This window comes from Lepus europaeus, unplaced genomic scaffold (genome assembly GCF_033115175.1).
Source record: "Lepus europaeus isolate LE1 unplaced genomic scaffold, mLepTim1.pri SCAFFOLD_29, whole genome shotgun sequence".
Lineage (NCBI taxonomy): Eukaryota > Metazoa > Chordata > Mammalia > Lagomorpha > Leporidae > Lepus > Lepus europaeus.
Window position 1 is genome coordinate 4,016,420 of NW_026909167.1, and position 22,699 is coordinate 4,039,118.

The 22,699-nt window shown below is 41.9% G+C and overlaps 1 pseudogene; it reads left to right on the forward strand.

Annotated features, from left to right (window-relative positions):
- Positions 1–20,701: 20,701 nt before the first annotated feature.
- LOC133754818 (serine/threonine-protein kinase RIO2-like) lies at positions 20,702–22,434 on the forward strand (annotated as a pseudogene).
- The last annotated feature ends 265 nt before the right edge of the window (positions 22,435–22,699 follow it).

Genomic DNA, 22,699 nt, shown 5'->3' on the forward strand with positions numbered 1-22,699 from the left:
ATTGCAGGTCTACATCCTTCCTTCCCACTGTGCACCAAGTGGGTTCTTGCCTGTAATCTCTTTTTGAAATGTTTTGTGCTATCTGTACCTGCCATGTTATTTTCCCCACAGCAGCATCTAATCATCACACTGCCCTATTCCAAAACATTCAGGGCTTCCCATTTCCTATAAACCAGAGATGAAAGTTCTATGTCTGATTATCTAGACCCAACAGAGGCTGGTTCTGCCTTTGTCCTGTGGGCCCAGCTCTTCCTGTCTTCTTTTGGGTATACTCCATTGCAACATGATGCCTCTTACCCACCCAGGTCTTTTCTGCACTTGCCTGAACTCTCCCATTTCTTCTCTCTCCTCAGTTCATCTCTGTTCATCTAAAGCCTCCAGTCAGAGCTCAACCTTGGCCTAGTCTATGTATCCTTGTCTGATGTCTCTACCTAGTCTTATATCTGAACCCCTATAGAGCTCACCACAACATAAGGTCACCTTATAATCACTAGCCAAGTGCTGCTGGCTGTGTCTTACACATTTATGTGGAAATCTGGCCCTACATAGGAGCCATTTTTTACAGTAAATGTAGATTCCCAGATGTCTCACCCATACTCATGGAACAAGGATTTGTTCATTCTGGCCTTGACATTGCTGTCATCTCCCCTCAAGCATCTCCCTGACACAGTTGCTCCTGGAAAGCCCCTGCATATCAAGGAGACCCAGTGGTCTGTATTGAGCTGTAGAAGGACGATTGCTATTTTTACTGGAGATTAGCTGCTCAGGGGTTCTTCATACAAGAAAGGATTCAGATGAGGAGCAGAGTAGCAGTAAGCATGCTAGCCAAGTTTAATGAAAGGTAATGAGGGGAATACACCTCCCAAACAATATGGGCATCTTGATAAAGGACTAAGAACACAGTCTGTATACAGACTGAGACTTATAAGGGAAAGGAGTCCATTTCTCCCCCACTATTTCTTTCTGCCCTCCTTCTTCTCCTGCACAAAAGGTTTCATGGTTGTGAAGTGAGTAAAATTTCTCCCAAGAATTTATTATCCAGTGTTATAGACAAAGAAGCCCATCTGGCACTTAGCAGAGAGATTCCCCTTGGGTGATTTCCTTCAGAGAAGGCTGTGAAGGCTTTGTTACCCCGCATTATCTGACAGAGTAGCTTATCCAGCCTGAACAGAGAGGATTCCCTGGGGAATCTTTCACTGGGGAAGAAGTCTGGGACCACCTGTAAAGTTATTGAGGTGTTCGCAGGACATTGTAGTGTAAAATACTGAGCTGCTTTTAAGGTGAGTTTCCCAGGATTCTAGACGCTGTTGCTACATTACTTTCTGCAGAAACTTTGTTTTTGCAAGGCCTCTCACATACACATGGTCTAATTTCTAACTTATATTATACCTAACATCCTTCATTCCCCAAAAGAGGTTGCCTATAATCTTATTGGGATAGAATGGGCAAATTTCTCAATTTCTGTATCTTCTCCAAGCTAATGTGAGTGTAGAGGTGCTTATGGGTATTCTTCTCTTGCTTTCTCTTCTATGGTGTTTGAGGATGGCCTTGCAAGTGATCATCTAACACTCTCCAGAGGACTCCAGGAGGTCACATCATCCAGTGGGATAGGCTGAAAGTTCTGCCACACAGTCACCTGGAATTGGATGGCTTCTATTTTGTTAGGGACAAAATTAATGAGGACATTAAAGACAGATGCTTTAAAAAGAAGCAGTTAGATTATGGAAGGTATAGGACCAGCAAGGGGCAACAACCAGAATTTCCATAACCACATGTTATGCCAAAAGTTTCAGTCTTGTCAGCCCAGTTGTGGAGTTTTCTGACCTTGTCTAGGAAAGTGAGAACATGTTTTTGCACTGGTCTAGCTTGATCCAAAAACATTTTTGGAGCATGGCATAGACATCCCCTTGGACAGCAGTGAACATGTCCAATTACCTGCATGTTTCAAAGGACTGGGTTTAGCTACCACAACATAGGTGCTCTGGTCATGGCAGCCTTTAATTGGAAAAAGGCTGTGTTTTGTTATTTGTGCTGTTGTTATTTTTTAATGTTGTCTATGGAAGAAACAAGCCATGATTTTTTTTTTTAAAGCGTATACTGATGAAATATGGGAATGGCTAAATTGCTCTCTTGGGACTTATTTTTAAGATACAAACAAAGATGGCAGAGGAGGTCTTCCACCTGTAGATAAATATACACTATATTCAAGCACAGACTTTCAGCATGACTAAAGTATTAGGGGAAAGGTTAAAATCTTCAGATGTATTTGTTATTTTGGAAATTCAAATCATAAATACTAGAAAAGTTCCAGTGGGTGAGTTTTGAGATTATATGAGACCCAGCCACCTCTAAACATCTTCATACCAGAGTACAAAATTATTGAAAAAGAGGAATCAAGAGAGTCCTGCAAAGTGTTCAGCAAGTGAAAGCCAAAGCAGTAGAAAATGGCCCAAGTCCTTGGGTCCCTGCACCTGCATGGGAGATCTGGAAAAAGCTCCTGGCTCCTGGCTTCAGATTGGCACAGCTCTGTCCATTGTGGCCAATTGGGGAGTGAACCATTGGATGGAAGACCTCTCTCTCTCTCTCTCTGCCTCTCCTTTCTTTGTGTAACTCTTTCAAGTAAGTAAATAAATCTTTTTTTAAAAAGAAGAAAATGATTAAATTGAGATATTGCAGTTATTTGCAAAAACATATTTTAAAATTTGAGATCAAGGGGCCAGTGTCAATGGCTCACTTGGTTAATTATCCACCTGTGACACCAGTATCCCATATGGGCTCTGGGTTCTAGTCCTGGTTGCTCCTCTTCCAGTCCAGCTCTCTGCTGTGGCCCGGGAGGGCCGTGGAGGATGGCCCAAGTCCTTGGGCCCCTGCACCCACATGGGAGGCCAGGAAGAGGCACCTGGCTCCTGGCTTCAGATCAGTGCAGTGCCAGCCATAGCAGCCATTTGGGGAGTGAACCAATAGAAGGAAGACCTCTCTCTCTCTCTCTCCCACTGTCTATAACTCTACCTGTCAAATAAAATAAAATAAACATAAAAAATTCAAGATCAAGACTATTTCCAGATCTGCTAACATGTTGATATATGTATATTTCAAAAACCTCATTGCTTTAATGGATGACATTTTAATCTTATATCAGTGTACTTTTAGTGTACATGTTCAATTTTTAGAAAACTCTATAAACTATTTTAAGAATTATAGTCTATTTTATCATGCTGTAATTTTTCTTACAATATATATTCCTCTCAAATCTTCTGTGGCTTACTCACACCTTCTACAACTTACTTAAACCTGCTTAAGAATTTTTCACATGCTTAAGAATTTTTCAGTATTTCCCTGTTCCTTATCTTCTGATTTTCATAATTTGCTTTTTGAAATATTCCTTAAAATCTATTAAGACAAAAATTTTCTTAAAAAAGGAGCTTAGCAAGTTTTAACCTTAATTGGTGTATTAAGACACTAAGATGTCAATGATTACCATGAATACCAATATCAATGATACAATACCTTTATCTGAAATATACTTAAGGTCAAATTATATTTTCATGATTTTTAAATAAATGATAATAGTAAGTGTAACACTTTCCAACTAGCAAATTTGCTCAAATATATGTTAATAACTTTGAAAATGTATTTATATCTTGAAAGAATAAACTTAAAGCAAATAAAAATCCATGTAATTCATGTGAACTGACTGGCATTTGAATTAATATTTTTTGGAACAAATCTCTATTGGTTTACTTTGATATAACAACATAATAGCTTGTATATATGAAATGTACTCCAATATTTTTCATAAAACAACTTTAAGAGCCAGCACTGTGGCATACTGGGTAAAGCCACCACCTGCAGTGCTGGCATCTCTTATAGGTGCCTGTTCAAGTCCTGGCTGTTCCACTTCCAAAACAGCTCTTTGCCATGGCCTTGGAAAGCAATAGAAGGCCCAAATCCTTGGGCCCCTACACCCATGTAGGAGACCTGGAAGAAGCTCCAGGATCCTGGCTTCAATCAGCCGAGCTCTGGCCATCGGGGCCATTTAGGCAGGGAACCAACAAATGGAAGACCTCCTTCTGCCTCTCCCTCTCTGTAACTCTGCTTAATAAATAAATAAATCTTTTAAAAATAAAAAATAAAGCAACTCTAACTAGAAAACAGTGACATATAAGCTTAGCAAGTTATAAAGCTATTTTTAAGGCAGGGATCTTCTTAGCTCCAAAAGGGTTTAAATCTCTTTAAATCCAATATCTATTTACAACTAAACCAAATTAGCATGAGAGATATTACCCTGGCGTCATCATGTATGAGTCTATCATTTACCAAAAATATCTACGTAGATTTTAAATTGGATTTGGGCAGCTGGCATTGTGGTGTAGCAGATAAAACCACAACCTGCAGCAACAGCATCCCATATGAGTGCCAGCTAGAGGCTCAGCTGCTCCACTTTTGATCCAGTTCTCTGCTAATTTCCCCAGGAATGCAGCAGAGAATGCCCAAGTATTTGGGCCCCTGCATCCATGTGGGAGACTCAGAAGAAACTCCTGGCTCCTGACTTTGGATTGGCCCTGTGGCCATTTGGGTAGTGAACCAGCTGATGGAAGACTTCTCTCTCTCTCTCTCTCTCTCTCTGTAACTCTGTCTTTCAAATAAATAAAACAAATCTTTTTTAAAAAATAAAATTATTTTTTAAAGAATTTGGACCTAGTTTTTATTTTTCTTCACCCTATAAACGCTTTAGGTCAACAATGCCTGGTGAACAATCAGCTAATCTGATGCTGTCTCTGAGACAAGCAAGTGCTCAGGAAACTACAGGACAGTTCTCAAGAGTGACTGTGGACTGGGGACTGCTGTGCCATGGATGAGTTGCCTACAGGACATTGTTAACTTACATCCAAATTTTAGAGAGTAGAAAAAAGAATTGTTCAAGGGTGATCCCTGCCAGATACCTCTGCTGCCCCATGATTGAGAGATAGATGGCTGCCCCAGATTGAGAGATAACCAGTTTCCCTCTTTCCTCACCCACCAGGCAAAATGGTGGAGCCAACAAGCTGCAAGCCAGTTTTAATGTAAAGAAAAAGAGTTTAAATCAGTAATTGCAGATTTTCTGAAGCCTACAATTAGAGTTTAAACCCTTTAGACCTTTATATAAGCACAACATGACCTTGGCAGTACTTCCACAATACCATACTGGATTTTTAGGCCATGGAAAAAGATGCCAATCCTGAGCTGTGTCTGAGTCTTACCATTTGAGAGTTTCGGGGATCCAGTTGGAGGGTAATTTCCTTAAGATTCAATTCTCCTGATCTCTCCCTGGCTTGATCTTCAGATAAGTAGGTTGGCATTTTTAAGGAAGTAAAGGTTTGAGGGTCAAAGGAATTCTCAGAATTCACATCCTAGCAGCCCACTATGGATACCTTTTGAAATGAGAGATGTAGAGACAAGAGTGTCCCCAAGTCTCCTTCTCTGTTCCTTGTTTGAAATGTCTTTCAAACCCTGGGCTGTGGGAGCATCATGTCACAGAACCCACAGTAAGGAGAGGTTGGCAAGTAGTAGACTCACTTACTTACACTCAGCCACCCCTTGCCTCTGTCCCCAGGATGTTTGAGCCCTGCTGAGGAGATTGTTACTTGGCTCAACATTTTGTACACAGAAAGAGTGCTTATAAAATATGTCTTTTTGACTAGACAATGTTGGAGAATCAAAAATGAATTACCCAGCTGGTGCCGTGGCTCACTAGGCTAATCCTCCGCCTGCAGCACCAGCACCCTGGGTTCTAGTCCTGGTTGGGGTGCCAGATTCTGTCCCAGTTGCTCCTCTTCCAGTCCAGCTCTCTGCTGCGGTTCAGGAAGGCAGTGCAGGATTGCCCAAGTACTTGAGTCCTGCACCCATATGGGAGACCAGGAGGAAGCACCTGGCTCCTGGCTTTGGATCAGCGCAGCACACTGGCCATAGCGGCCATTTTGGGGGCTGAACAGATGGAAGAAAGACCTTTCTCTCTGTCTCTCTTTATCACTGTCTAACTCTGCCTGTCAAAAAAAAAAAAAAGAAAAAGAAAAAGAAATACCCTCCTTTATGTCTCAGTAATGCTAAGGGAGCAATACTTCCAGAGGGCAATGGAAAAAATAACTGAGAATCTCCCTCCCAAAAGCCTAACTCATGTAAGTAGAATAGGAACAGTTGTCCATGAGGTAGCTCTCCAGCCTGATACCTTGCAAAGAGTAGTGGACATGAGGTACATGGTATCCTTCACCAAAAAGGAATGACTGAGACCAGGTACTGAGCCCTGACTGCTGAGTAGATGCAACATTCTTCCTACTTCCCAACACTTGAGGTGAAGGTGACCAGGCCCTGGGCAGGTCAAACAAGAAAATGAGGGGCAAGATGGCTCAGGTGGAGAGTTCAAATAATGGCAAGTTGGCCTCAGGATCCCACAAGATACCCTGTGTGAGTGCAGCAAAGAGACTTTGGCTGAAAGAGGCAGAGCATGGAAAAAACCAGGTGTCAGGTTAGAAGCAAGTGGTCAAGCTTCTGTCTCCAAGAACTGTCAGAGACTTGTTATGACTAGACAGGGCTGGAGAAAGGATAGAAGGCTAGAAATGGAGCACTCCTCTGTGTGAGATTGTCCATGACCTATGTTCTCCTTTTAGCCCCACATTGGATGTTGAATATGCTACCAGAGATTGGCTGTTTAGGGATTCTTATGTTATACAAGAAAGAATTCATACATGCTGCCGAGTTTAATAAAAAAAAAGTAATGAGGAGAATACACCTGACAAGGTAGGCATCTTGATAAAGAACAGAGACACAGTCTATATCCAGACTGGGACTTATAAGGGAATGTGGTCTAGTTCTTTCCCAAAAAAGTGTTTGCTGGCTGTGAAGTAGGCAAAATTTCTCCCAAAGTGTTATTACCTAGGGTTGTCAGAGTGGTCTTTTAAGCCTGGGCAAAGAGGATTCTCCTGGGAACCTTTCCTTGGAGGGGATGGCTGGGACCAGTTGTGAAGGTATTGAAGGAATTGACAGGATTTTGTAGTATAAAATACTGGGCAACTGCCAAGGTGCACTTCTCAGTATGCTACATTACTTTCCACAGAAATTTTGTTTTCCTTAGGCGCCTCACACCACATAGGCTGGTTTCTAACTTCCTGCCTAACACTATGAGCTGGAAACTCAGTCCCACAAATGCGTATATTGTTGTGTCTGAGCAAGTGCACACAGAGAAGGACCACACATGATAAAATCTGATGGCCCATTATTGCTGGTAGTAGAGAACGAGTTCACACCCTAAAGAACTCTCAACCCTGAAGCTCAAAGCAACAGGGTTTATAAAGGCAAAAACTACAAGAAAGGGAGGGGGAATACCTGGTTGTTAGGATGGAGGGAATACATGGTTACTATGGTCAAGCTGACCCAATGCCAATGCTAAACTAATATCAATTGCAATCTTGACAATAGACAAATTACAATCTTAATATTAATCCAGGTGTACCCTATCTGTCTTAAGCTTGAGCAATCATGCTAGGGAGTTTCTATACTCTTACAAGTGGGATGCAGTGTACTATTATTGTCTGAGTTTTAGATCATAGCCTCAGAGCAGAGTCTCATGGTGCTAGGGTGCTTTCTCAAGATGGAGTCTCAGGTTCTCTAAAATGGAGTCCCTACTATCAAGGTGTTGCTTCAATATCAATGGTATTTGGAGGTGGGGTTTTGGGAGCTTTTAGGATTGGAAAATATTTTCAGAATGAGTCCACTGTGATGTGACTTGTGACCTTCTAAGAGGATGATGAAAGACCTAGCTGACATAACCCTGCTCTGTCCCCTTCTTCTTTTCCTTCTCCTTCTCTTCCTCCTCCTTCTCCTCTTCCTCCTCCTTCTTCAAGATTTAATTATTTACTTGAAAGTCAGAGTTACAAAGAGAGAGAGAGAGGATAGAGAAAGATAGAGATCTGCCAAACACTGGTTCATTCCTCAGGTGCCTGCAATGGCTAAGGTTGAATCAGGCTGAATGCAGGAGCCAGGAGCTTCCTCTAGGTCTCCCACATGCATTCAGACATCCAAGCACTTAGGCCATCCTCTGCTGCTTTTCCAGGCCATTAGCAGGGAACCAGATCAGAAGTTGTACAGCAGGACTCAAATTGGTGTGTTATGGGGTGCTGGTATTGCAGGTAATGACTTAACCTACTATGTCACAATGCTGGCCCCTGCTCTGTCTTCTGCCATGTGTGATGTAACCAGAAAGCAATACCAATGCAACATTCTTGGACTTCCTGGCTGCAGAACCATGAGCTAAATCAACTTGTATTCTTTATAAATAGTGCAGTCAAATGTATTTTGTTTGTTACAGCAATAGAAAATGCAAAGTTAATAGATAATTCTTTCTTGCTGAAGAGTTGGAATCCACTCTAATAGACACGATCCCAAAAAATGCTTTAAGTGTCTTTGAGGCACCGTGAAATAGTGCTTTCTTTTTTTAAAGAAAGCTTTTCAAAATTTTTTTGAAAGGCAAAGTAACAGAGACATCTACTATACACTGGTTCATTTCTCAAATGGCCACAATGGCCAGAACTGTGTCATGCTGAAGCAAGGAGGCTAGAACTTCATCCAGGCCTCCCATATGGTTTCAGGGGCCACTTGGGCCATTTTCTGCTGCTTTTCCAGGCACATTAGCATGGAGATGTGCCAGAAGTGGAACAATCTGGGCTCAAATTTAAGCTCTGATATCAGATTCTGCTGTTGTAGCTTATCTTTCTGTGCCAAAACACCAGCCCCAACAGTTCTTTCTTCTAACATTTTTGCCCTTCCCTTGTCTCCTATGATGCCACACTATACAGCTGGACAAAGATCATTGAGCTGTACTTGGAATTGACCCTCCTGCCCCAAATACAGCAATACATTCTGGGTCAAATGTGTTATAACTACTCCATGTTCTCATAGCTGCTCCATCCATACCTAATACAGTGGGGAAGGAGCTGGGCTGCCTATATGTTGTTAGAAAATGTAGTCTGGTGAGGCTGTACCCATGGTTGGGAATGTGATTTGATCCTTCAGATGTGTTGGAATAGAAAATGGTTGATCTACACTACATTCTATGACACTTAGTGTTATACTGTCCAATGTGATGATGACTGGCCACACGCAGCTGTCAAACATATGAAATGTTCCTCATTTAAACTAAGATGTGATGTGAGTATAAACTACACACAGGATCCAAACCCATCTTTCAAAATGAGTGGAAAATAAGTCATTAATTTCCGTAATATGGATAGCATGTTGAAACATTTCATATCTATTTGGTCAAATCAGAACTATTAAAATCTAGTATTTATTTTTTACTTTGCTTTTTAAAAATATTTATTTAATTATTCAAGAGGCATAGTTACAGAGAAATAGGAGAGACAGAGAGATACTCCATCTGCTGGTTCTCTCCCCAAATGGCTGCAATGGCTGAAGTTGGGCCAGGCTGATGTCAGGAGCCAGGAGTTTCATCCAGATCTCTCATATGTGTGCAGGAGCCCAAGCACTTGGGCCATCATCCACTGCTTTCCCAAGTGTATTAGCAGGGAGCTGGATTGGAAGTGGAGCAACCAGAACTTGAACTGGTGCCCATATGGAATAGATTGTGGCTTAACTTGCTGCACCATAGCAACATCCTCCATTTTACACTTTCTCTCATTAGATATACAAATCTTTGGGGTGGGGATTAGAAAGAGGCTGAGGAACAGGCACCAGTCAGAGAGAAATAACAATCCTGAATGTTCCATAACATAGAGCAGGTGGCTATGGTTCACAACCATGGGTCATACTGTTGAAGGAGTCTGTAGTTCCAGCAGTTCAGGTGGGTGTCCCATGACCTAGAATATTGAGGAGGACAAAGGAGAGTGAGCAAAATGTAAATGTTTATTAAGCAAAAAGAATTTTAAAAAAAGGTTTTATTGAAGTAAAGAAAAGTTCCACAGTTGTCTTCAGATTTATATCCTTTTGGCTAGAGGAAGTTTGTTCAGGGGTTTGCAGACATAACCATTGCTGGTGACCTCCTCATTGCTAAGGAATTAGTATCTGGAGGTAGATGGGTCCAGCTATAACTATATTGTGGGAAAACAGGTGAGATGAGTCCAGGTTTGTGTCCTGGTGTCGATGACAATTTATAAGACCAGGCATAATGGTGAGAGTAGAAATGAAGCTTTATTTAAGAACAAAAGAGGGTCTGAACAAATGGAATGACTGGTAGAAAGAAAAATCAATCCACAGGGGCTTGCACTCTAGGGGTATTTGTATGTCTTTAGCATGTTATCTCCAAGAAACAATTGTTCTGGTTATACATGAGCTACTCTGAACACAGGTGCAATTTTAGTGGTGCCTTTCTAACTTGGGTTTTTTTTTTCAAAACCTAAATCTTGTTCAAAGGCAAATATTTGTTCAAAGGGGATTCTATCCTATTTTGTTTAGCATGTATGTGCTGGTAAAAAGCAGCAGTGTACATGACATCAAGGAGCTTCCTGGATGGAGCAGTCTGCCCTGCTTCTAGTCCCAGGCCCCTTCATTCCCACTTCTGTTTATAGAAACCTTGGGGCCAACAGGCATTAGGGTGATGACTACTCCAGCTTTTTTAAGCCAAGTAGGGGCAAGGTAGGGTCCTTCAGTCAGACTAGGGCTCCAGAAGAATGTGGCCTTTCCAGAGCACCTCAGAACCAATGTGCAGAACCAATGTGTTTCCATTTGGGTTTCCATTTGCATAAATGTCTGGTCTTTGCTTCAAGTCTGGAAGAAACAAATCTAACAAGCAGGTTAAAATGCAGGACTCAAAAATGAGAGTAAGCATTATCATAGACAATGGGCCCAGTAGAGAAGTATCCACATCATGGATGGCAACCAGGATTATTTTTTCCTAGAATTGACCAGTAATTTTTTTCTCCACATAGTTTTGTTAACCACATGGCCTTTTGTAGGATTTAATTTATTTGGGTTTCTACAGTTCCTGAGTCACTGATATAGAAGCAGCAAGAGGTGTTTGCCTCTGTACGTACTCTTCTTTGTTCAGCTAGTGTATATACCAAAGCAAGTCTGTGGTCTAAGAATATCTGTGTTAGTGAGTTGAGATTTTTGTATGTCTTTGAAATTAAGGCCAGCTTTCTGAGCTATGTCACCCACAATGTTGGTGATGTTAGAGAATTGTAGATGAGTACTAACTACTCCATATGTTACTCCAGCCAGGGATATCACTAGGGCATGGACATCCAGTTGTAATCAAGGTTACTATTTTTTGTTTTGTTTTTGCTTTATGGTCAGTTGTTGAGGGGGCTTGGTATGTCTTCTCTCAATTAATTTCTAATTGGAAAAGAAGATTCTTTCAGACCTGGCTCCAATTGGCCCAGTGTTGAACATCTTCAGATTTTATCTGAATGGAGGTAATCTTATATCCCATGCCTTTTTAGAGTGGTTATTGTAACCTATAAAGAGAATCACTCATGGAAGACAAAGAAGCCTTTTTGTGGCCATACTGTTAAATTTAAATCTCCAGTAATGTTAAGGACTTGAGTAACATTGTTATTTAGTGGTGAATTATGTCCTAGAGTGTTTTTAAGATTTTGGATACCTTGGGTTTTCTTGACCTTGCCTTTATTCATTTTAACCTCACTCTCTTATAGTATGGTTGATCATGCCAACAGATAGAGTAATATGAGTCTTATTTTCACAGATGCTCCTGCAGACTGAGTCCAAGTCAAGAATTGAAGTGTAGCAATAAAATCCCCCAACATTTACATAAAAAGTTACCTGACCCTCTCATGAGAGTTGATCTATGGGTATTGTAGAGTTAGAGAAGGATTGATTTGATCCTGTTACTATTGCTGTCAACCCATTTTTAATTTGGACATTAAACCAGTGAGGTTCAGTGGCTGTTTTTAAAGAGGAAAAACACATCTAGCAATTGTTTAAGTTGGTGATTACATTTGCCAGGAAGACAATGTGAAAAGAACCAACTGCTGATCCCATCAGTGTTATACACAACAAGGAAAAAATACCAAATGGAAGAAAAGCAGAACTACTAAGATTCATTTGTCAGCTAATAGAAGGGGATGTTACACCAAGTTTCCCCAACAGAGCCAACACTGTCACTATTGCTAGTAATATTAGTAGAGGAGGACACTGGTCTTGATTGATCATCAGGTGTAATTTTTTTGAGGAGGAATTGGGTCCTCAATGGGCTCAAGGATGTAGGTGTCTGGGTGGGTTGTCTTTTCTTCATCTGGCTTTTTGTGTTGAGACATCCATGTTTGATTCTGGAGTGGTAGATCCAGGAGTTGGTCCCATTCACCTTGACAATGTAGGTAAAGACAAGATCATGATATATGGTCCCTTTCAGATCAGTTTTAAGGAAGGGGATACAGAGGGCAAAGTCTTCCCCAGTACCTTATCTCCTGGGTTAAAGAGTGGATTTTTTTGAGGCTTAGAGTTAGTTGTTCAGATAGTTTCTTGGGATGTGGTGAGGGAAACAATGTCAGAGACCAAATCAGATCTTTTTTAATCAATGAGGAGGTTATTGCTAAGGAAAGACCTCCCATATTTCGTCTCTTCAGGGCTTAGCCCTATATTTTGGGGAGTATTTTAAACAAAGCCATAGGAAGAGGAGAAGTTCAAGAAAATTGTACTTCCTGGGTGAATTTTTTGAGGTGTCTCTTAAGTATATTATCTGTGGCTTCAATGAGCAGTGGAAATGATATTAAATTTTCAAGACTTTAGACAATCCTTGTGTAACAGCAACCTTAAATAAGGAATTGTTTTCACTTTGTAGAGTTCTGGAGAGTCTAAATCTAGAAATAATCTTTTTGGTAAGGGTTTTGGATACTTCTATAGCTCACTCAATTTTGCAAGGTAATGCCTTTACCTGGTTAGTGAAGGTATCCACCCTTACCAGTAATAAATGGTAAATAAATATCCTTTGCACTTAAGCATGTGGGCGAAGCCAAGTTGCCAATCTTCTCCAAGACAGCCTCTCTTTCTCTGGGGCTCAGAGGGAGCTATTCTCCTATTGGGAGGGTTGTTGTATTGACAAACTTCATAGGTGTAAACTATTTGTTTGTTGGGCTTTGATAAGTTAGGGCTAGCAACAACCTTTGGGCCCACTGGTGGGTTTTTTTGGTTCCAAGGTGTAAAGCTTTAAGCACTTTCCAAGAGTCATTTTTTGGAAGTAGTAACCTGTCTTCTTCATTTTGCATCCATCCAGAGGGCTTTAGAGAGAATCCCTGTTAGTGCCTCATCTCTTTCCCTAGCCCCATAATGGGGTCTTCACCTTTTATATTTGAAGAGGGGCTACTGCACTGGGTTTTCTCTAGCTGTCTTTCTAGCCACTTGATCAGCTGTCTTATTTTCATTAGCAACCTCATCATGTCCCTTTTGATATCCCTGACAGTGATGACAGCCACCTCTGATGGGAGTTGAACAGCTAAAAGCAGTTGGTCAATTTCCTTGTTATATGTAATAGGTGACTCTTTGGCTGTCAAAAAATGTCTTTCCTTCCAAGTGTCTGCATGTACATGTAATACCAGAAAAACATACTTCAAGTCAGTATAGATGTTTACTTCCTTATTCTTACTGATCTTCAGAACCTCAGTTAAGGTAATTAGTTCCACCAGCTGAGTTTTGATGTCCCAAAGGAGATAAACTCAGTAGGATCTCCAAAGGGGAGGTCAATGCATAGCAGCATGACTTACCCTGGGAATCCTATTTTACAAAATAAGTACCATCAGTAAGTAACATTAGGTCAGGATTGAGGGGTAGGGAATTTTTTTTTTTTAGTTTTTTATTTTTCAACTGCATAGGTATGTATTACCACCTGTTTACAGTCATGTTTTATTACTTTTAAAAGGCAAGTAGGTAGCAGGGTTTAACATGGAGCAGGTTTTATGATGGATAACAGGTCCTTCTAATAATAGCATTTTGTATCTGAAGAGCCTATTATCAGAGATTGAAAGGCTTCCCTTAGCTGTGAGGAGACTTGATACATTGCGTGGAGAATGTACAATTAGTTCCTTTCTCAGAGTTATTTTGGTTGTGTCAGGGACTAATATGGCAGTGGTTGCCAAGATCCATAGGCAGGTCAGCCATTCTTTTGTCACAATATCTAGTTTTTTTTTTTTTTTTTTTTTTTTTTTTTTTACTACAAGGTGGGACCTAATGACTGATCCAGTACTCCTAAAGTCATCGCATTTTTTATGTATATTTAGGTTACAGGTTTTTCCAGTCAGAGTTTGTAACAACCTGTTTTAAGGACTCACATGCATATTGTATCTTAGCACCCAGACCACATGAGTTGTCCCAGTCATTCAGACATCTTTAATGGATTGACATAGTTGTTTGCCCAGTTCTCTGTAATATGAAATCCAGAGTCTACAAAATCTAATAATCTGTCTGAAGATCCTCAATCTCAGAAAAGAGAATGGGCTTTAGTCTCTTTCCAGGGAACAGGTTTCCTTGCTAAGATTGATGCCTAGGTATTTACTAACCAGTCTTTGGCTAAGTTGAACTTTTGATCTAGATTCTTTATATCCCTTGGATGACAGAAACTTAAGCATAGCAGAGGTTCAATTTTGTAAGTTTTTCTTCATTGGGGAGCATAGAAAAAAGTCATCCACATATTGGATAACCTTAATATAAGGAAATGTAAAGAGGCTTAGGTCCTTGGATATAGCCTGTCCAAACAGGTGTGGACTGTCTTGAAACAATTGTGGGAGGACTAAGTGACTTGGGAGGACTGGATGGTCAGATCCTGAAAAGCAAATAAAAACAGATCTTTTAATGTAAAGGAATATAGGAGAAAGGTTTTTTTAAAGTAGAGACAGTAAACCAGTTTGACTTTAAGGGATTTTAGACAGTAGAGTATAAAGATTGAGCACCACCGGATGTGTAAGAATGACTTATCTCATTTGTTTTTTTAAAGATTTATTTATTTATTTTAAAGGTAGAGTTACACACAGAGAGAAGGAGAGGCAGAGAGGGGGAGAGAGAGAGAGAGAGAGAGAGAGAGAGAGAGAGAGAGAGGTCTTCCATCTGCTGGTTTACTCCACAATTGGCTGCAATGGCCAGTGCTGAGCTGATCTGAAGCCAGGAGTCAGGAGCTTCCTCCAGGTCTCCCATGTGGGTGCAGGAGCCCAGAGACTTGGGCCATCTTACACTGCTTTCCCAGGCCATAGCAGAGAGCTGGATTGGAAGAGGAGCAGCCAACACTTGAACCGGTACCTATATGGGATGCAGGCACTGCAGGCAGTGGCTTCATCCAATACATCACAGAGCCGGCACCTATCTCATTTATTAATCTTAGGCCCTGTAACCAGTCTCTAGTCTCCATTAGGCATTTGGACTCCCAAGATAGAAGTGTTATAGGGACTAATATAGGGGATTAAAAGACCTTGACATTTTAAGTTTTTTACAATGACTTCTAGTTCCTGTCTAGTTTTGAGTCTTAAGAGATATTGTCTTTGGTTGGGAAACCCTAAAGAAAGTCTTAAGTGAATCTTTATAGGCTCTTATTCAATTATGCACTCAGTTTGTTCTTGTTTAGTCCATAGTGATGGGTTAATGTCTGTTTTCACCAGGAGAGGATTAAAGTCTGGCCAGGCCCCACCAGGACACATGTGCACAGGTGGTATAAAATGTCTCCAATAAGTGGATTGGGCTTTCAGGAATGACCAGGAAAGAATGGGAGAATAAGACTTCACCTATTTGCATCAGAGTGGGGGCATGAAGCAGCGGTAAGGGCCTGACCTGAGACCCCTTTAATAGTTACTGAATGGGATGGGAAAAGTCCATGGCAGGAGATGAGGCCTGAGTATGTTGCCCCTGCATCTAAAAAGAACCCAACTCTTTCCCTTCAACCATCAGGGCCACCTGAGGTGCCCCTTAAGAGATAGTTGTCTGATAAGAGGGTCTTTAGTCTCCTTTAATCCTGCTGTTGCAAGGCCATCCATCATGACCCGTGCCCAGGGACATTTGCCTCCACACACAGTCTGCCTTTTAGTGGTCTCTTCAGCACACAGAGTTGAGTGGCCTCTTTCTTTGAGGACAGTTCTTTTTAAAGTATCCCTCCTGCAGAAGTAGCATATAGCACTAGTTCTTTCTTTTGTTCTCTCAACATGGCCTCCCTACCCTCTGTTACTAGGGGCAATGGTCTTTTTTTAAATTTAGGTTTTTTAAATTTATATTTCTCCTCTTCTTTATTGTAAAAATTTTAGTGGCCATACAAACAAGGTTATCTAGGGTGTCTTGGCCCTCAAAAGTCTGGAGACTTTTGTAACTTTTTTCTTTTTTTTATCCTTAAGAATTAATTTGTCTCTGTAAATGTCAGAGTCTAAGATGGTACGTTTGGAGAGACCCTCTCTGAATTGCTCTAAAAATTCAAAAGAGAACTCTTCACCTCTGTTTTCTGTGACAGCGGAACATAGTTAAGAGGCTTCTTGCATGAACGCTTTAAGCCTTCAATGATGCATAAGAAAACTATTGGGCTCTCCATTGCCTCTTCTTTTGGTCATAGAAGACCATCCAGTGTCCCAAGTAGTAACTCTGATTCCCAGTGGGGTAAGGAAATAGAGCTCCAGGTCCCTAGTCCTCAGCCCCCCCACTTCCTCTACTTTCTCAATTACATCAAAAGAGTCTGCAGCTCTTACAGTTTTGCCTCTGGCTTTCTGTCTTTTCCTGTGAGTGGGGCAGGTCAGATTTCTGGGCTGTGGCCCATCTGTTTTCCTCTAGTGTAGGCTGTATTATTCACCTCCATAGGCTACAACTGCCTTTATGACTGTGTTCTTCTCTGAGGCTGTCAGAGTCTGTTTAAGAAGGAACATTATATCTTTTCAAGTGAGGTTGAACACCTGGATAACTTTCATGAAAGTTTCAATATACTTATCTAGTTCATCAAGAATTTTCCCATGCCTATTTTGATTTAAGTCTTGGAGAGAGAAAGGGTAGTAGACCCTGATAGGATTTCCACTAGCAGGTGTCCCCTCCTTCCTCAATGGGGTGGTGCATTGGGGTGGCAGCAGGAGAGGTAGGTTTAGGAACTAAAAAAAATGGGGCAAATTGGCTTTTTAGAATTTTTGAGGGTATATTTACCTATTTTCATTTTCTTTTTAAAGATTTATTTACTTGAAATCAGAGTTACAGAGAGAGAGAAGGGAGTGATGAAAGGAGAGAGAGAGAGAGAGAGAGAGAGAGAGAGAGAGAGAGAGAGAGAGATCTGCTATCTGCTGGTTCACTCCCCAAATGACCACAAAGACCAAGGTTGGGCCAGGCTAAAATCAGGTGATAGGAGCTTCTTCTAGGTCCCCCATGTGGATGACCGAGACCAAAACACTTGGGCCATCTTTTGCTGCTTTCTCAAGCAAATATTCAGGGAGCAGGATTGGAAGTAGATCACCCGGGACTCAAACCAGCACCAATATGTTATGCTGACACTGCAGGCTGCAGCTTTAACCCCCCATGCCACCGTATCAACCCCCCTCCTTTTTTCTTGCTTTTGAACCACTGTCAGGAGAGATGAGTCTCATAAATATTGTTTGCATAGAGTCTCATTAGTGCAAAGAAAGCCTGATCATATGCCCTCCCATTTACAAAAAAAAAATCTAGTGATGAATAGTATTAACATTTATATTCTCTCTCTTTTAAGCCACTGTTCCCCATCTTTTAGTGGGTAGTTGGGCCAGACTCAGGTGCCAAAGAAGACTCGCTTCTTCCTTTTCAAGTTCTGTGGATCAAATTTTGTCCAATTGTTGAGAATGCATTCCAGCAGAGTTAGAATAGTTGAGGAAATGTTTCCCATCTACAAGACGAGAAAGACCAGCTCTAGTCATCTTCAGGTTTTCCCTCAGTCTGTAGAGAGTCAACAGGATGTCTCCCACCATCCTGAGACTTGCAGATGGGACACCTCACAAAAACTAGTGCCTTTCCATAATCTCTTGAACTTGTCTTGCCCTTTATTAACCTGATGAAGTGTTGCACTTGTAAATGTCACACTCAGTACTAGGTCTCTGGAGTTTTCATTGGACCCACAACAGAATCTACTCAAGCCACCCAAGAAGAACAAAGGTCTGAATGGGGCTCTTTTGGGGATTTAAAGGCAAAAGGGAGGAGACTCCAAGATGGCAGAACAGTGACAGGGCAGTCTGATCTAGGTTAAGCAAAATTAGTAGGAGAAAAGTAGAGAGAGTACACTCCCAAGGTAAATTTGCAGGAGAAACTGCAGTGGGAGGTCCTGTGAAAGTAGTTGAAACAGCCTGGACCTGTGTGGATGGTGCAAACACAAAACAATGAGCAAGGACACAACAAAGGGCCCAGCAGCTGGATCTAGAAAAAGCACCTACTGACTGCAGAAGCCCAGGCCACTGTTGATACAGCTACAGGGAAAGCCTAGTGGGCTACACTGTCTTTGAGTCCAGCCCAAAAACTTGAGGGGAACAGGGCAACTGCTCACCTAAAGAGGGGGGAAAAAGCAGTACATCTCTCTCTCCCCATCTCCCTCCTACACATACAACAGAGACCTGTGGCTAGCTGTGGTAGGGCTGGCATCATTTTTGGACATAAGCATGTAGCAGTTGCTCCAGATCTTGTGTGCACACAGAGCTCCTAGTGAGGATACTCTAACTAATCAACAGTTCAAGAGCAACTACTGGAGATGGCCTCCACCCTGCCAGCTGCAACTACCTGGCAGTGGGTAGGGAGGCTGAGCCATCCTGATGGAAAGGAAGTGCCACCTGTGGGCACTCTTGTACATGCCCAGCACAATTGTGAAGCCAGTGGGACTGTGGCCAGCAGGTATTGTGTATCTGTGTGATCCAGAAATTTTACCAGGATGAAAAACTCATGTTCCCTACTGACTTTGTGTCTGGTTAGGAGGATCAGGCTCAATCTGCTGGGGTGGAACACACATTGACAGTGACTCTGGGAACTCCTCAGCCTCTTTGTAAATGGGACAGGCTAGCAGGGCAGAGAGGACCTTCTTGCACTCCTCGGCCATGGGAGCCCTGGGTATTGAGACTGAGAAAGCACTGTGAATGCATTAGTGGAGAAAAGGTGTAGTTGGGTTTCTGGCAATCACTGGGTACCACAGCACACTCTTGGAGTTCTTTGATTCCTGGGAGCAGCTAATATCAGTGGAACCATGCTCACAGTAAGGACTGTACAGATAATTTATGTGGTTCATATGCAGTGCAGATGAGTGTTGAACACAGTAGGGGCTAATATCTGGGCATTGCTCAGCTTGGAGAGGAAGTGAGGGGGTGATCACACCAACAGAGGTGACCATTCCCAACCCTCCTATTAATCAGAGGAAAGCTGCAACGTCCAACTTGGGTATTACCCTGGGTACTCACCCCACCCTGTAGCACTGACCAGAACTCTCTAACCACACCAAGCACACACCCTTTGATATTCAATGAAAGTACATACATTCCACTAAGCCACAGAAGTATAGCTCAAAGATATAAGCCATCAAAGAAAAAAAACACAATGTACTCTACAGATGCCTAAAAATAAATGCAAAAATTACAGAAACAAAAATAATAAAGACACCATGATCCCCCCACAAAGAACCACAACAACATTTCAATAGTAGAATCTGAAGATGAATAAATTGAGTAAATGCTGGAAACAGAATTCAAAAACTTAATCATAGGATTACTCAAAAGTAATCATAAGCAAATCCACGAACTAAAGAAAACCATACATTATATGATTGAAAATTTTTCCCATGAAATTGATATTTTAAAGAGAAATCAAAATGAAATATTAGATATTAAGAATTCAATAGATCAAATAAAAATGCGGTGGAAAGCCCTAACAACAGACTCAGTAAGGCAGAAGAAAGAATTTCCAAGCTATCCAAGCTAGAAGAAAACTATCTGGAAATTTTACAGTCACACCAAAAAAAAAAAAAAAAAAAAAGAGGAAATTAGAACAATTAAAAACAACATTGGATATTTATGGGATACTATACAAATGACCCAACATACAGGTCTTAGGAGTTTCTGAAGGTGTGGAAAGAGAGAATGGATTAGAAGGCCTATTCAGTAAAATAATTGCACAAAACTTCCCTAATTTGGAGAAAGTAAAGGAAGCACATAGAACTCCTAACAAAGATAACCAGAAGAGATCTTCACCATGACACACTGTAGTCAAACTTTCCACAGTAAAACATAAAACATAAAGAAAAGATTCTAGGCGCATTCCTGAGATAGTGAACGAGCAAGCAAGCGTGGAAACGTTCTCCTGAGCCGCGTGATCTCGTGTCCCTAAGGGGTGCAGTTAGGAATTACAGTCGTCGTCTCTGGTCTTCCTCCAGTTCAGCCCAGCGCTCTTGTTGGGACTCTGGGGATAACATGAGTTCCTCCCGTAAAGTCACCACTCCGCTGAGGCTGGACACATCCTCAAGGCAGCCAGTCCTGACAGATGTGAAAAACAAAACGCCGAATTGTAGAGAGCATGTACACTCCGCCAACTCAGTTCCACGCAAAATCGATGGCAAATAAAACGCCCCCTTGTTCCCCGCCCGGTGCTCCATCACACAGGCGACGCCTCCCTCCAGCACGCTCCGGGGACCAGAGCGCCTTCTTCCTGCGACAAGGACCTGGGGCGCACGCCGGCGCATACGCAGGCGACGCGCGGCCGTCATGCACGCGGAAGGCCGTGCTCTGCGCGCCGGGCTGGCTGTGGAGCCGCTGCCATGGGCAAGGTGAATGTGGCCAAGTTGGCTACATGAGCCGGGATGACTTCAGGGTCCTGACAGCAGTTGAAATGGGCATGAAGAACCATGAAATAGTTCCCTGCAGTTTGATTGCTTCTATAGCCAGCCTTAAACATGGTGGCTGTAATAAAGTTTTAAGAGAATTAGTGAAACATAAGCTCATAGCCTGGGAGCGTACCAAAACTGTCCAGGGCTATCGGCTGACAAACGCAGGCTATGACTACCTTGCTTTGAAAACACTTTCTTTTAGACAGGTAGTCGAGTCTGTTGGAAACCAGATGGGTGTTGGCAAAGAATCAGATATTTACATCGTTGCAAATGAAGAAGGACAGCAATTTGCATTGAAGCTTCATAGACTAGGAAGAACTTCCTTCCGAAATTTGAAAAACAAGCGTGACTACCATAAACACAGGCATAATGTCTCTTGGCTTTATTTGTCTCGTCTCTCTGCCATGAAGGAGTTTGCCTATATGAAGGCATTACATGAGAGGAAATTTCCAGTTCCAAAACCAGTTGATTACAATCGCCACGCAGTGGTCATGGAGCTCATAAATGGCTATCCTTTGTGTCAGATACATCATGTTGAAGACCCTGCATCTGTATATGATGAAGCAATGGAACTAATTGTCAAACTTGCAAATCATGGGCTGATTCATGGAGATTTCAATGAATTCAATCTCATTTTGGATAAAGATGACCATATCACCATGATTGATTTTCCACAGATGGTTTCAACTTCTCATCCCAATGCTGAGTGGTATTTCGACAGAAATGTTAAATGTGTGAGAGATTTCTTCATCAAACGTTTCAACTATGAATGTGAGCTTTATCCAACATTTAGTGACATCAGGAGGGAAGACTCTCTGGATGTGGAGGTCTCTGCCAGCGGCTACACAAAGGAGATGCAGGTCGATGATAAACTGCTGCATCCACTTGGGCCAGATGATGGAAACTCCGCCACAGAGCAGGGATCTGATTGCTCACTTTCTGATGAAGAGGCGTCAGAAGAAGCAAAGGTCTGTAGGTCAGAGAATGAGAGTGAAAAGAGCTCTGTGGATGAAGCATGTGGCCACTGTCGCAGGTCACCTGGAGAACTCGAGCGAATAAAGGAGGACAGTTTGTTAGGGGAGCATACTGGCATACACGTGTTTGAAATTACTGGATTCAGGCAGGCTTTGGAGGAAATGAAAGGACAGGTTGTTGAGAGCAATTTAACAACTGAGCTTTCTGGGGAGAAAAACAGAACTGAAAATGGCACGTGGCAGGATGGTCAGACTGGTCCTGGAGGAGTCGCTGCTGGCCCTGAGGAGTGTGAAGACGAGTGCCCTGATCTGATTGCCCTGTCATCACTAAACAAGGAATTCAGGCCTTTCAGGGATCAAGAAAGTTTGGGAAATCTTACTCAGTGTAGAACAAGAACTCTGAGTGTTACTTCTGCAGGCACTGTTGTAAGCTGTTCAACAATTCCTCCGGAACTGGTAAAACAGAAGGTAAAATGGCAGTTGACAAGACAGCAAAAATCAGCTGTGAGACATCAATTACAGAAAGGAGAAGCAAATATATTTACCAAGCAAAGGAGAGAAAACATGCAAAATATTAAATCAAGTTTGGAAGCAACCAGCTTTTGGGGAGAATAACATGTTTTAAGATCTTGGATAGGGACTGGCATTGTGGCACAGTGGGTTAAACCTCTGCCTGTGATGCCCATATTTTAGTGCTGATTTGAGTCCTGCCTACATCTGGGAAAGCATTGGAAGATGGACCACATACTTGGACCCTGCCACCCATGTGGGAGACCAGATGAAGCTTTGGGCTCCTGGCTTTGACTGAGCCCAGTCCTGGCTATTTGGGACATGAACCAACGGATGGAAGATCTCTGTGTCTCCCTCTCTGTTGCTCTACCTTTTAAATAAACAAACAAATATTAAAAAAAAAGAAAATATTCTAAAATGTTCATGAGAGAAACACCAAATTACT